This window comes from Ambystoma mexicanum, chromosome 6p, assembly GCF_040938575.1.
Source record: "Ambystoma mexicanum isolate Mex_15411 chromosome 6p, UKY_AmexF1_1, whole genome shotgun sequence".
NCBI lineage: Eukaryota > Metazoa > Chordata > Amphibia > Caudata > Ambystomatidae > Ambystoma > Ambystoma mexicanum.
This window is the reverse complement of record NC_090935.1, coordinates 200,043,068-200,056,122: the sequence shown is the minus strand read 5'-3', so window position 1 is coordinate 200,056,122 and position 13,055 is coordinate 200,043,068. Positions and strand designations below refer to the sequence as shown.

Here is a 13,055-nt window from a genome sequence, read left to right as displayed (position 1 = left end):
AGCCCCAGAGAATCCTTGGGTGTTCATGGTCTCACCTGACATCTTAAATTTACCTTCCCTTATGCAAGACCGGGTCGCCCCGGTGTCAACAAGGAATGATAATTTTTTGTCACCTATCGTTACCTCTATGCGTGGTTCCTCCGCACTATTAGGTGTTACTGACAGGATGGGGCACACCAAGGTCGTCTGTGGGCTGTCCTATTGGGGGTACAACGACTGGCCATTCCCGGTATAAGGGTTGTGTCCCAAAACCGTCACCCTACCCAATTGCGTTTGTGGTATTTGTGGTTGTTGTGTTATCGCTACCTGTTGTTGTGTTAATGTTTGGGGCTGTTGTTGTGTTAATTGTTGTTGTTGTTCATTTCCTTGTGGCAACATTTGCTGTTGTGGTATGCCTTGCTGTACTTGTGCGGGCCGTGGTTGTCCCTGACTATTCCATGATGGTGTTCCTGGCCTAACTCTACACGTGCGTGACATGTGCCCCAATAGTCCACAGCTCCAACACACCGGGGGTTCCCTATTCTGCCATGGAAAGCTCCCTGTGTTGTCCTGGTATACTGGTTGCCCTGTGGGATAGGAATTTCTAAATCCTCCCACCTGCGGTTGGGTACCATACCCGTACCCTCTCCCTCTCATAAGTCCTCCTCTCCCCCTGTTATAATTGTAATATCCAGCTCCTTGCATTGGGTATCCTCCTCCCATGTTGGGCGTGTATGGTTGGGGTGGCGGCACCTGTTGTGTTGCAATCTGTGAAGGTGGAATTTGTGAGGAATCTTGTGCAGCCACTACTTGTGTGGGGCTTTGGGTCATTGTTGTAGGTGTAGTTATTAGTGCCCCTTCCATCGTGTACTTAGTAAGCTTTTTCTGTACTAGTTTAGCCTCTTCCGTTTTCCTGTCCTCTTCCTTTTGTTTCATTTTTCCTTGCCATGTCCTACAATGATGCACTATAGTCAGTTGTATTTCGGGCCATGGTTTCGCTTCCATTCCCACTACTTTCTTTAGTTGTTTCTGAACTCCTTCCGGGAGCCCTTGTACCAGTATATGTTAAAATATTGCTGGTGTCTTATCCCATTGTTCTCTAGTTTCCATGCGCCACTTCTCTTGTATTTCCTGAATATAATCAACAGGATCTTCGTTCTCATGCATTTTGCGGGATGTAATTGCTCCTATATCTGAGGTGTCAGGGTCCTGTACCCTCAATGCCTGCCATAATGCATGTCTGCAGTTTGCAAACGGTGCCCCATCGTGCGATGTATTTGATATTGTTACCCCATGAAATCCCGCTCTTTTCCATATGTCATCCGCTCTATCTCCTAATATTGATATTAAAAGGCCCTTTACATCTCCTACTGCTAGCTTCTGTCCTGCGGTGTGTTTTTCCATTTCATATATCCATTTACCCGCACCTCCACTTAATGATGGGAGCCTACATTTTATATTTTCTTTATCGGTATGCTTCCAAGGAACATACTGTGGTCTAACCCCACCTCTCTCCAAAAGTGGCATTAAATTATGTCTTATTTCACCCTTTGTATTCCATATTATTGAATCCTCACACCCTTCCTCTTCTTCCCATTCTTCCACATTTTCACTTTCGTTTTTATTTCCCCTGCTGATACCTCCTTCTTCTCCATCTTTGTCTGTATTTAATGTGGGCATGTGTATATCTCCTACCTTCCTGCGACTAGGGAGGTCTCTAAGCCGCCATGTATAGGGTGTCCGTTCGTCGGTGAAGGGCGCTAGTTTTATTTTGCGTAGCGAACGTGAGGTGGTTGAGCATGTAGGGTGCGATAGGGGAGGGCGCGATGGGGATGATGGGGATGGGGATGTTGCGTCCTCATTTGGCCGTCTTTCCTCTACTCCTGTCGTTCCCCCCTCACTTCTCTCCATCTCATCCTTTCTCCTACTGATCCATGGTGAGTCCATGTTGGTGCGGGTGATGTATAGTTTATCTAAGCTTTCCCTTTCACTCTTCCTCCCTTCACTTTCCACTCTCTCTTCCTCACTACAAAAGCTATTTATAAACGGCACCCCCCACTCGGTCTTTTTCCCCCCGATCGTTACTGTTTGTAAATCTATTAGGTCCAGTTCTCCTCCTTCTCTTTTGTCAACCGCTCCCCTTTGTGCTGATGTTGTTGCTACTTCTGTGTCATGGTATATATTCCCCCATCTTCCACTCTCTCTTCCTCTATCTCCTCTTTCTCCTTCATACATTTCCTCCATTTCCTTATTATTTTCCTCCCTCTTCCTTTTCAATTCCTCCATCACTTCACTTCTCATCTGTTCTAATATTCTCTCATCCTCTTTCTCCCTCTCCCATTTCGCCCTTTCTTTTCCTATTATACTCTCCATCACCCTCTCTTCTTCATATTTCTTAGTTGACTCTGATAGTAACCTCCTCCTCCATATTGCCATTTCTTTTTCTTTTTCTTCTTCTTCCCTTTTCTTTTCCCGCAGTACTACTCTTGATACCCTTTCTGCTGCTGCTTTTACCCTGTCAGCTTCTCTCCTTTGCTCCTCAGTTCGTTCCCTTATTCTTTCCAATTCGACCTTACCTTCTTTCGTTTTCCTCGCCCTCTCTCTCTCTTCCCTTTCAAGCTGATTGGTCAATTCATTCTGTTCATCCCTTAGTTTTGCTAATCGTTCCTCCAAAATCTCTTCCTTTTGTCTTAACAGCTCTTCCCCCCTCAATTCACTCTCCCTGGTATTATCCTCGTCTGTTTTCTTCACTACCTCCCTCTCTTCTCCCATTAATGAACCTCGTAATTTTAATAATATCTGTGCAGCTACCCATTCATCATTTCCTATCTCCACAGTCTGGTCCTCTCCAGTCCTCCCTTCCCCTGCTGGCATTTTCCTATGAGCCACATATGGTGGAGGGCTGTATGCCGGGTTCGAGTATCCCTCAGCCACCCTTAACTGTCCTCTTTCTATTTCTCCCAATTCTCTTAAAGGGTACAACCCCCCTGCCCCTGTTTTTACTCCCGCTACTATGGGTATATCATTGCTCGGTTCCTTTTTTATTTCATCTGCTTTATTATTCTTTTCTCCTCCCTCACCTCTGTTCCCCGTGTTCTTTGGGTCCTCATACCCCTGTTTCCCATTCTCTCCTTCCTCCTTAATCTCTGCTTCTTCTGGTATTTCCCCCATAGTGAATATTCCATTTGGTCCTGGTCGGGACCCCTGGAACATCCTCCATAAGTTAAACACCTCCATGTGGTTTGCCAACTTCTTCCCTTTATATGTATTGTGCAGATGATTTAATAGTGAATGTTGAGCATATGGATCAAAGCTACCGTTAGGCGGCCACGGTGTTAGCATTTTGTTATCCGTCCCCTGGGTCCATTCTATGCTATACTTAATCAGTTTCTCCCTATGGGGTGGCAGTGTTGTGCATATGTATTGTAGTGGCGTAGTGAGGGTGTTCCCCCACCCTCCTGATCCTGTTCCGTATGACATAGTAGCGCTCCACTCGCTACCCTCCCTTAATCTGGTGTCAGTTTATCCCACTAGTAGTTTACAATATACAACCTTATATCGTTACCTGGCCCCGTAAGTTTGGGGACTTACGATAGTCCGCTTAAGGGGAATTATAAAAATATAGTATGTTACATTTGTACATTTTCCTCTGCCCTTCTTCCTTTATACAACACCTTTATGGCCCCCTTGCGGCCGAAGCGTACGCAGCCCCCTGCGGCTGCGTACCCCTTATTACGTTCTTATACAGTCGTTCTGTCTTCACGTGCTCCTCCCCTTCTACACTTGCCGTGGCCGGCGTTCTCCGTGCGCAGCCACGTTCCCCGTTTTGCCTTTTCTCGATCAACTCGTTTTACCGTTTATCTCCGTTTCCACTCCCTTACCACCGTTCTCTTCCTCAACACTCTCACAACGAGGATGCCTCGTGTTTGCGATATCCTATGAAAACCCTATTGGTGACGTCACCGATCACGTAGAGCTACTGGTAAGTTTTTCATATACTCTTTAAATCCAGAATACCCCTGCAATCTACCCCCGTTAACCCCACAGCTGTCTTCCTGTCACTCCTGGAACAAGGTAACCAAATCAACACTATAATCGGACTGCGCACGCTGCGTCGCCTCGCGTGTGATACGCCCCTCAACAGGAGGGCTTAACCAGCCAATTATCTTCCGTATTTAGGCAACTAACTAGCTACCGCCTACAGGGAAACATCATCTACCTATCGAGTGTCTTGCTCGAACAATAGGGATCCTCATCTACTCATTGATCAATAAATGCCAAATCGTAGGAAACCATACACACACACCCTTACACGTAGTCGCGACCCAGGCCAATCAGTGTCTACGAGCGGCCGCACTTGATGTTTTCGTGCTCCGCCCCCCTCTCTCGCGTAACGTAGCCGACTGCTCTCGCACTCGTTCGGCTACCATTCATTTCGTTGCCGACACTAAATTGTCAAACCTTCGCCGCGCACCTGTGCAACACCTCCCTCCTCCCGTATTTAATTCCTCCCCCCTCCCTCACAATTTCACATTGCTTGTTGTGCGTGGCATGCTCACCAAGTTCTCTTGATGCGGGGCCGCTCGACTGCGTGCACCCCTCCAAGCGGCTCGCCACCTCCCCTCGTCTGGACCACGTCTGGACACTCGCCAACCGCGGGCGGGATACTTCTCAACCGGCTCCCGAGGGCCAATATTCGGATTGCGCTGTCCGGTCTTCTCGCAGTTCCGCGACGGTCCTGTAGTCCTCAGAAGGGGGCAATGGCAGAGGGGGCCGCGCCGCCGGGCCTTCTCGCAACTGGAGTGCCTGGAAAAAGTAAAAGTAAAAATGCCGATCTTAAACAGATCTCAGCAGTGCCTCCAGCTTGTAGGGGGAAATTCTGCCGGGGTCGGCCGGGCCGTTGGCAGACCTCTGGGCAGGGAGGCCCCAACTCCTCCCGTATATCCCAAAGGAGATAGAGTATGAGACACACACAAGAAGCAATGTGACTCTGCTGTTTATTAAACACAAACGGCAGGGATGGGTCAAGGATCATACGCGTCTGACCTGACACACACACAATTGTGGGGCTCGCAGGCCCTTTTTACTGTAGTATGACGCGCTACCTGCGTCACTCTAGAAGATTAATAAAAAACCTATTGCCACTCTTAATTGGTTGCTCGAGTGGTAGGGTTAGTATAGCATACGTATAGAGAATAATATGAGTGGCCGAGGGTTAGTCAGGTGATATATCTGGGTTGTCCCTACAATTAGATACATGAGAATTGTTACATGAAGACTCCTAATGATTGGTTGATGTTAATGGCGTCAGTGATAAGAGCCCCATGTTCTGATTGGTGCGCCCGTGAGCTTCCCAGCCTGGGACCATCGCTGTTCCCAGCTCTCGGTGTGCCTGCAATTTGCAACAATGTTTCACTATTGGTACATGCAGACAATGTGAAGACTTATTCGTGAGCTAGACGGCCGACTACTCCCACCGTTGCAGATGTCCATTGATCCTTTCAAGTGTATCTGCCTGGGCCTTGTAACGAGGGATCCAGACGCCTCCTTCCTCCTGGGCTTGGCATCTCGTCAGGTTCGGCTTGGTCACGTGGGATGGGACCGTGTTTGAGGCAGAATTCTGCACAATTAATATTGTTTTTCCACTGTGTGCCTGGTTTAATTGCAGGTGCGGATTTAATGTTGGTGCACGGCGTGCGAAGTTGCAACATCGTGCCCTTGATGGTCTGCTTTTGGAATGTGGGTTTGCAACATTACGACCTTGGCTGTCTGCTTTCCCCAGGCTCATTCTGCAGGATCAGCAACCTGACTCTTGTTCTGTTAACGTCCACGGGAGCTCTTGCTTGCGGCCTACTTAGGCCTAGTATATAGGTGGAACCGTCTGGTGCACAGGCGCTTTAGGTTATAGTCTCATATTGTCTTATGACCAGTATCGTGTCTTCGTTATAATTCTCATTATGGCACCTAGGTTTAGAAGAAGCGTAAGCAAGCTCTTTAGATGAGTTCATGGTGCGTCTTGCGTTTCTGCATTTTGAGAGCCTAGGTGAAAAATAATAAAGATGCACGTCCGTGAGTATGTCTGTCGCCTACGTCATAGCACTGAGTATATTCTTCATGTAGATTGGTGCGGGAGTGTCCAGTGTGTATATTGGCACAGGTGTGCTATCCGTTGGCTAGGTCGTCATGGCATCTCTAACGACGTATAGGTTTTAGTCTAGTTGATCCATGCCGCAGGCATCGGCATTGGCAGGGCGGGCTGCGGGGCAGGCAGGTGGACACATCCTTATGTTCCTGTACCAGGGTATCTGGTCGTTTGGTAGATGGGCAAACTCTTCTCGTGGCGGGTGCTTGGGCCGTGAACCTTTAGGCCAGGCGTGAGAGGGGAAAGAGGGGAGTCTATTTTTCCATTTTCCCACTTCAAAACGCCTGTGTGCGAAACGTCACAGACGCACTTACGCACTAAGGGCCTTTGGTCCAATGAAATCGCGTATGCGTGCTGACGCGCTTATGCGCTAAGGGCCTTTGGTCCAATGAAATCGCGTATGCGTGCTGACGCGCTTATGCGCTAAGGGCCTTTCCTCGATTTACATGTAGACGTGCAAGATTTTCACGTGCCAAATCACTCCGTATCAAGCTGGCCACGCGTCAGCACACGGAAGACCACGCTCCTGCCCAAAAGGCCGAATTACTGCCCCCCAGAGCCCCGAGCAGCCTCCCACGAGCCATCTGCTGCTGCCTGCCTGCCTGCCTGCTGCCACCGTGCCCTGCCATTTGGTGCCTGCACATCAGCCATCTGCAGGGGTCCATTTGCTGTGTCCACCCCTCCTGGAACAGAAGACTGCCGACTGGGATACCATCGCTCCACAGCCCAGCCCCAGGACCCAGTTGCCCACCCACTCCTGCCTCTGGGGTTGCCATGTCGGGCACTGCAACATCTGACACCACTGGCAACCCCCGGCCAGAGAGGCAGAGGGGCACCAGCTTCACTGCCACCGAAGTTGGTGTCCTGGTGGAGCAAGTCCGTGGGCAGTATGATGCCCTCTTCGGAAGTAAGCGCACCAACAAGGAAGGACGGACTCGGATCTGGACGGACATTGTGACTGCCATCAACGCGGAGGGGGTGGCAGTCCGCGACTACCAACATGTCAAGAAGCGCTGGGATGACTGCAGGTCCAGGACCCTCTTGAAGGCCCGGCGCCTCGTGGTGGGGGGCCGGGGCCGCATGAGTACCATCCAGATGAGGGTCCTAGAACGCATAGGCCCAGCGCTCCACGCCCAGATCCTTGAGAGGCAGACCCGTCTGGAGTTGAGCGGTAAGTGGCCAAGCATTGCTGTGTGAGACAGGGCATGTCGCAGTGTGCTGGTTGTCTGATACTTGCCTGTATGTGTGACATAGGCCATGTATGCATGTGTGTGTGCAGGGACGTCATGCATGTGAGACCAGTAATGTGTGAACCACACGGTTGGTGCATGTGTTCAAATGCAACATGGGTTGCCCTATGCGGAATGGCCACATGAAAGCATGCCAGTCTCTGTTCCTGGACATGGGTAGGGGTGAGGGATGGGTGCTGATGCCATGCACATGTATGCTGTCCATGTCTGTGTGTCTGACATCCGTGTCTGTGACTTGTGAATGCCAGGGATGCATGACACATGTCTGTCGCAATGTTCAGGTTCACTGATGCAGCCTAGTCATCCTTGTATCCACTGTGTCTGTGGTGTACGAAGCCAGATGGATGAAACTAGGGTGAAGTGTGTGCATGTGTTAGGCATGGCCCATGATGCATGTGAGTTCCAAAACAACATTGTATGTTTCAAGAATCCCTTGGACATGTATGCTAATGTCCATAGCATGCACCATGCCTGTTACCGCATGTGTTTTACCTGCACTGAGCCATGTGTTGTGGAGGGACATGATGGAAGTGATCTTTGACAGTGCCACTCATCTGCTATTGCTTCCTGTCTAGGGGACCATTGTACAGTACCCTGATGCTTGTGTTCTATGTCTCCCTCTACACAGCGCCACGTGAAGAAGAGTGCGGAGACGGCTCTGTGGAGCAAAGCGGCAGGGATGCCCCCACGGCTGCAGTGGAAGGGGTGGGTGAGCCCCCACAGGGGCTTGCAACGGCGGAAGACGGAGTGGAGCCATCCAGGTTGGTGGTTTCCACAGAGGAGGAGGAGGCCGCTACTGAGGCGCACATGGGGCCTGGTGGGGGCATCCCTGCTGGTGCAAGTGTTGCAGTCCAGGGGCAGGGGCAGGAGGCAGCACAGGTTGCCGTGGAGGGGCCTGTGCATGTCACTGTCCCTGACACTGTGACTGCACCACCATGCACCAGCAGGGATGCCCCATCCCAGGCCCGTCCGCAGGTAGGGGGGATGTCCATGTCATCTGACTCCCCTCCACCTGGCCGTATGGAGAAGGTCCTGATTGGTGTCGCGTTGCGCACAGGTGCAATTCGTGATGAGGTGCGTGCTTCCCGGGAGGAGCATGCACGTCATCACGGAGAGCACCGTGCCAACGTGGCCCAGTTGGGATCGGCCATGGTCGGGGGTTTCCTACATGTGTCGGCCAATCTGGCGACCCTCTCCTCCTCTGTGGAGACTATGCGGCAGTCGTTCTCCATGCCGTCTTCCGGCCCAGATGCCACCAGGGCCCCCTGTGGACCTGCCCCGACCAATGCAGCCGGCTCGGTGGGGATCCCATCCCTGCCACAGTCGGGAGTCGGAGGTCCAGCAGGGGTGGACTCACCAGCAACTGGACCCCAGCAGATGGAGGATGTGACGGCATCATCGGGCAGGGCACGTGCACGACGGCGCCGGTGGATTCCATCAGCCTGGATGCCGTCGTGCTGGCACAGGCAGTTGCGTCGGAGGCAGCGGCAGGCTCGACGTGGGGTGCAGGCATCGGCCGGAGGGCAGGAGAACCCTGGATTGGGAGTGGCTTCCGTGTGGGAGCGATTGGGCCAGCAGATAGGTGCGGAGCGGCAGCGGGCAGAGGAAGAACGGCTCACAATGGTCAGGGCGGAGAACTCCATGCGGAGGGCGCTGAGGCGGGCTGAGTGCCACGAGGGTCTTCGCAGGGAGTTGGAGCTGGACACTGCTTTATCCCTGCGAGACCTCGGGGCCAGGGAACATGCCCACCTCCAAGCCATTGAACAGGAGTTCGATGATGCCCTGGCCCATGACAACATCCAGTGAGCCGTTGGACTAGCCCGCTGCCCTTGTAAATAGTTATGTAGTTAGTGTTAGGTTTCCTTTGTTTTTGCATTTTCTTTGGACATTTTGGACAATGGGCCACATTTTTGTATATAGTTTTTTTTATTAGGTAGTGTTGTTAGATAGGTTTCATTTCTTTTGTTGGGATCATGGACCCTGGCTTGTTCACCTGTACATAGTTCACTGTTGGATTTTCTTTTCATTTTACAATTTACCCATGGAGCAATGGCTTTCAATTATAATTTCCCATTGGATTTTCTTTTGTGGACTGTGACTTTGGACACCATTCCTTTGGATTATGATTTTTGGTTTTGCATTTTTTCATGGACATGCTTCTTTTTACTTTTTTTACATTCCCATTTCTGTTTATTTTTGATTCAATTCATGTTTCCTTTAATACATATTTTTTGATGAAACTTCAATGTGTAGTATCATCTCATTGGTTTCATGCATATCATGATATGGGTTTTGAGATTCACTGACACCCATTGGGTGTATGTGAGGGACATGGGTTCGTTTCCAAACTTGCAATTGGTGTTCTAACATGTTATTGCCATTTCTAAGTGGGTGGATGCAATACTCGGGTGGGTGTTTTGCATTTGAAGGCTGACCATAGGGACCAGGGATCTAGATTGTGATTTCATGTTGGCTGGGGAACATGAGTTGGACATGACTGGGGGCCTGCTGGCAGGTGTCCCACAGTGCTGGGGGTTGGGGGTGCAGGGGAACATGAGTTGGACATGACTGGGGGCCTGCTGGCAGGTGCCCCACAGTGCTGGGGGGTGGGGGTGCAGGGGAACATGAGTTGGACATGACTGGGGGCCTGGTGGAGGGTGCCCCTGACTGCTGGGTGGTGGGGGTGCAGGGAGACAGGAGTGGGGGCCTGGTGGAGGGTGCCCCTGACTGCTGGGTGGTGGGGGTGCTGGGAGACATGTGTGGGGGCCTGGTGGAGGGTGCCCCGCACTGCTGGGGGGTGGGGGTGCTGGGAGACAGGAGTGGGGGCCTGGTGGAGGGTGCCCCTGACTGGTGGGGGGTGGGGATGCTGGGAGACATGTGTGGGGGCCTGGTGGAGGGTGCCCCGCACTGCTGGGGGGTGGGGGTGCTGGGAGACAGGAGTGGGGGCCTGGTGGAGGGTGCCCCGCACTGCTGGGGGGTGGGGGTGCTGGGAGACAGGAGTGGGGGCCTGGTGGAGGGTGCCCCTGACTGGTGGGGGGTGGGGGTGCTGGGAGACATGTGTGGGGGCCTGGTGGAGGGTGCCCCGCACTGCTGGGGGGTGGGGGTGCAGGGAGACAGGAGTGGGGGCCTGGTGGAGGGTGCCCCTGACTGGTGGGGTTTGGGGGTGCTGGGAGACAGGAGTCGGGGCCTGGTGGAGGGTGCCCCTGACTGGTGGGGGGTGGGGGTGCAGGGAGACAGGAGTGGGGGCCTGGTGGAGGGTGCCCCTGACTGCTGGGGGGTGGGGTGCTGGGAGACATGCATTGTTGATCAGTAGTGCAAGGTGACATGTGGCTTGGCTGGGGGGCATGCCCATGGTGGATGGGCTGCCTGCGGAACATGAGCAGGGGTGCAGGGTAGTCCCCCGTGGTGTGGGCTGCCTGCAGGGGCCGTGGAGGTTGTAGAGCGAACACCTGGGAGGACCCACATGGCCAATTTATGTGTAGTACTCCCCAGAACCCCTGAAATACACGCACCCTGCTGAAATCGCGTGTGTAACTTCCCGCGCACCCCTGAAATAGACGTACCCTGCTGAAATCGTATGTGGAACTTCCAGCGCACCCCTGAAATACACGTACCCTGATGGAATCGCATGTGAAACTTCCCGCGCACCCCTGAAATACACGTACCCTGCTGAAATCGCGTGTGGAACTTCCCGCGCACCCCTGAAATACACGTACCCTGCTGAAATGACGTGAGGTACTTCCCGCGCACCCCAGTGATACACGTAGCCCGCTTGCTGTGCTGGTACAGGGTTAGCGCAGCCCTTTGCGCTGGATTGGGGACTTTGATGGCTTTTCCCTGCGCGAGAGGCGTTCTTGGGGGCGTAACTGGCGCTGCTGCAGGGTCGCTGCGACACTGTGCACCACAGCTGGTTTTGGTAGCTGGAATCCATGAATACGCTGTGCGCGGAAATGGGTTTTGGCGCACGCGGCTGGCGCAGGGATTCGCACGCGCACACTGTGCGCCAGCCGCGTGCGCCACTTGTGCGCTAAATTCTATGAATTACCCCCTAGGTTTCTTGCAGCCTTTGAAATCATATACAAGGTCTCCCCTGTAGTATACAAAATAATTAAAAAGGATGGTGAGGTGAGAATGGAGCAGTTTGTCCATGTAGATCAAATCAAGCCTTGCCACTAGAAGCGTGAGGTGAGAAGGCTTGAACAAATTGAGACTAGTTGAGGGAGAATAAGGGGTGCAAAGTGAAGATTGAGGTAACAGGGGAATTGAGGTGAATGAACATGTCTATCGTTGAAATTAATGAGAAATGTTAAAAGTTTCCGATATAAAAGGATATGTTCTATAAAAAAAATGTTGCAGGGAATGTTCTAGTTATATGTTTTTGAATTGTGTAATGATAAACTTGTGACAAGTAAACACCATGGAGCCACCATATGATAACAATCATTTCTTGGCAGGGCCAGATCCTTGGAGCGCCGGACCATTGAAGGATGCCACAGGATCGGAGGCCCTGAGAAAGGCCCCCAGTTGGAAGAATGTGGGTGAAGACAAAGTCTTCAGGAAGAAGGGTCATGATGACCCAATATGAGGACTGGACGCTCGTCATGCTAATATTGAGCGTATCAAGTGTTAAGACCACACAACTACATGTTGTAATATTACCTGGACTGACTTCTGGAATTGCGGAGGAGGAGGCACCAGGATTCATCCTGGGAAATAGACGATTGGTGTACCAGAATATGTACATCAGCCTAAATCCTGATCCCATCATCGAAAAGTTTGTGAATGAAACCATATTTGCATCGGATCAGGTGAGCGACTGAACAGAACTGCGGAAGGGCGATGCTCGGAAATCAGAGATATTGCCATGCAGTTTGAAAAACCTTTTGTATGTTCATCTGTTATGAAAAGAAGAAGGGGGAAGCGGGTAGCAGGTTTGCTCGTGGCCTCCATTGTAATGACTGTTATTGGGGCTGTGGTCGGCACAACAATGTCTACATCCAGTGCTATATATGTGGGTTAATTTGAACACAATACAGTGAACATTGGATGGAATTAGAGGCAGACTGAATGAGCAAATCAAATATGTAAATGAGACCATTGTCATTTTAAATAAACAGGCCAAGATGTTGGAGCACACAACACATGTTGTTGTTAAACATGATAAATTGCTGAATGATCTTATAAATGTGGTCAACCTGGTTTAAAGAATACTCAAGAAATACCTGAGAGAAGATCAAAGTGTGATATCTCAATTGATTCAAGGGCACATACCTTTGTACTTTTTGTCACCCAATATCATCCATCAAATGATAGCATGGATCACACAAAGAGAAGTGGAAATGGTACAGGTAAAGATTGCTTTTGAAATGGGGAGTGCTGTACCTCTATATATAAACATAGAAAGGATGGAAGTAGGGTTTTTGTTAGGCATCACATACATTGCTCCCAAGTTAATATACTAGACCAAATTGGTGCACAATGCAGGATTTTGGCAGAATGGTAAATATGTCAAAATCAAATCCCCAGAGAAAGTTGGTTTCAGTCCTGGGTGCCTGATGTTTATCTGATTACAAATTTGGATACCAGCGTAAAATTCATCGAGACACTGACAGAGAGGGGAAATCACAGGAAAGTGCCCCAGTGTATCAAAAGTGGTAACACATTTTACCATGGTTGGTAAAGTT

At 51.0% G+C, this 13,055-nt stretch overlaps 1 long non-coding RNA gene across 1 annotated transcript in view; it reads left to right on the top strand.

The window, feature by feature from the left end:
* LOC138510896 (uncharacterized) overlaps positions 1 to 12,431 on the top strand; it is a 401,583-nt gene extending 389,152 nt beyond the window's left edge. Inside the window, exon 3 of the long non-coding RNA XR_011280449.1 lies at positions 11,826 to 12,431. This is a non-coding gene — a long non-coding RNA (uncharacterized lncRNA). The remainder of the gene's footprint in view (positions 1 to 11,825) is intronic.
* The last annotated feature ends 624 nt before the right edge of the window (positions 12,432 to 13,055 follow it).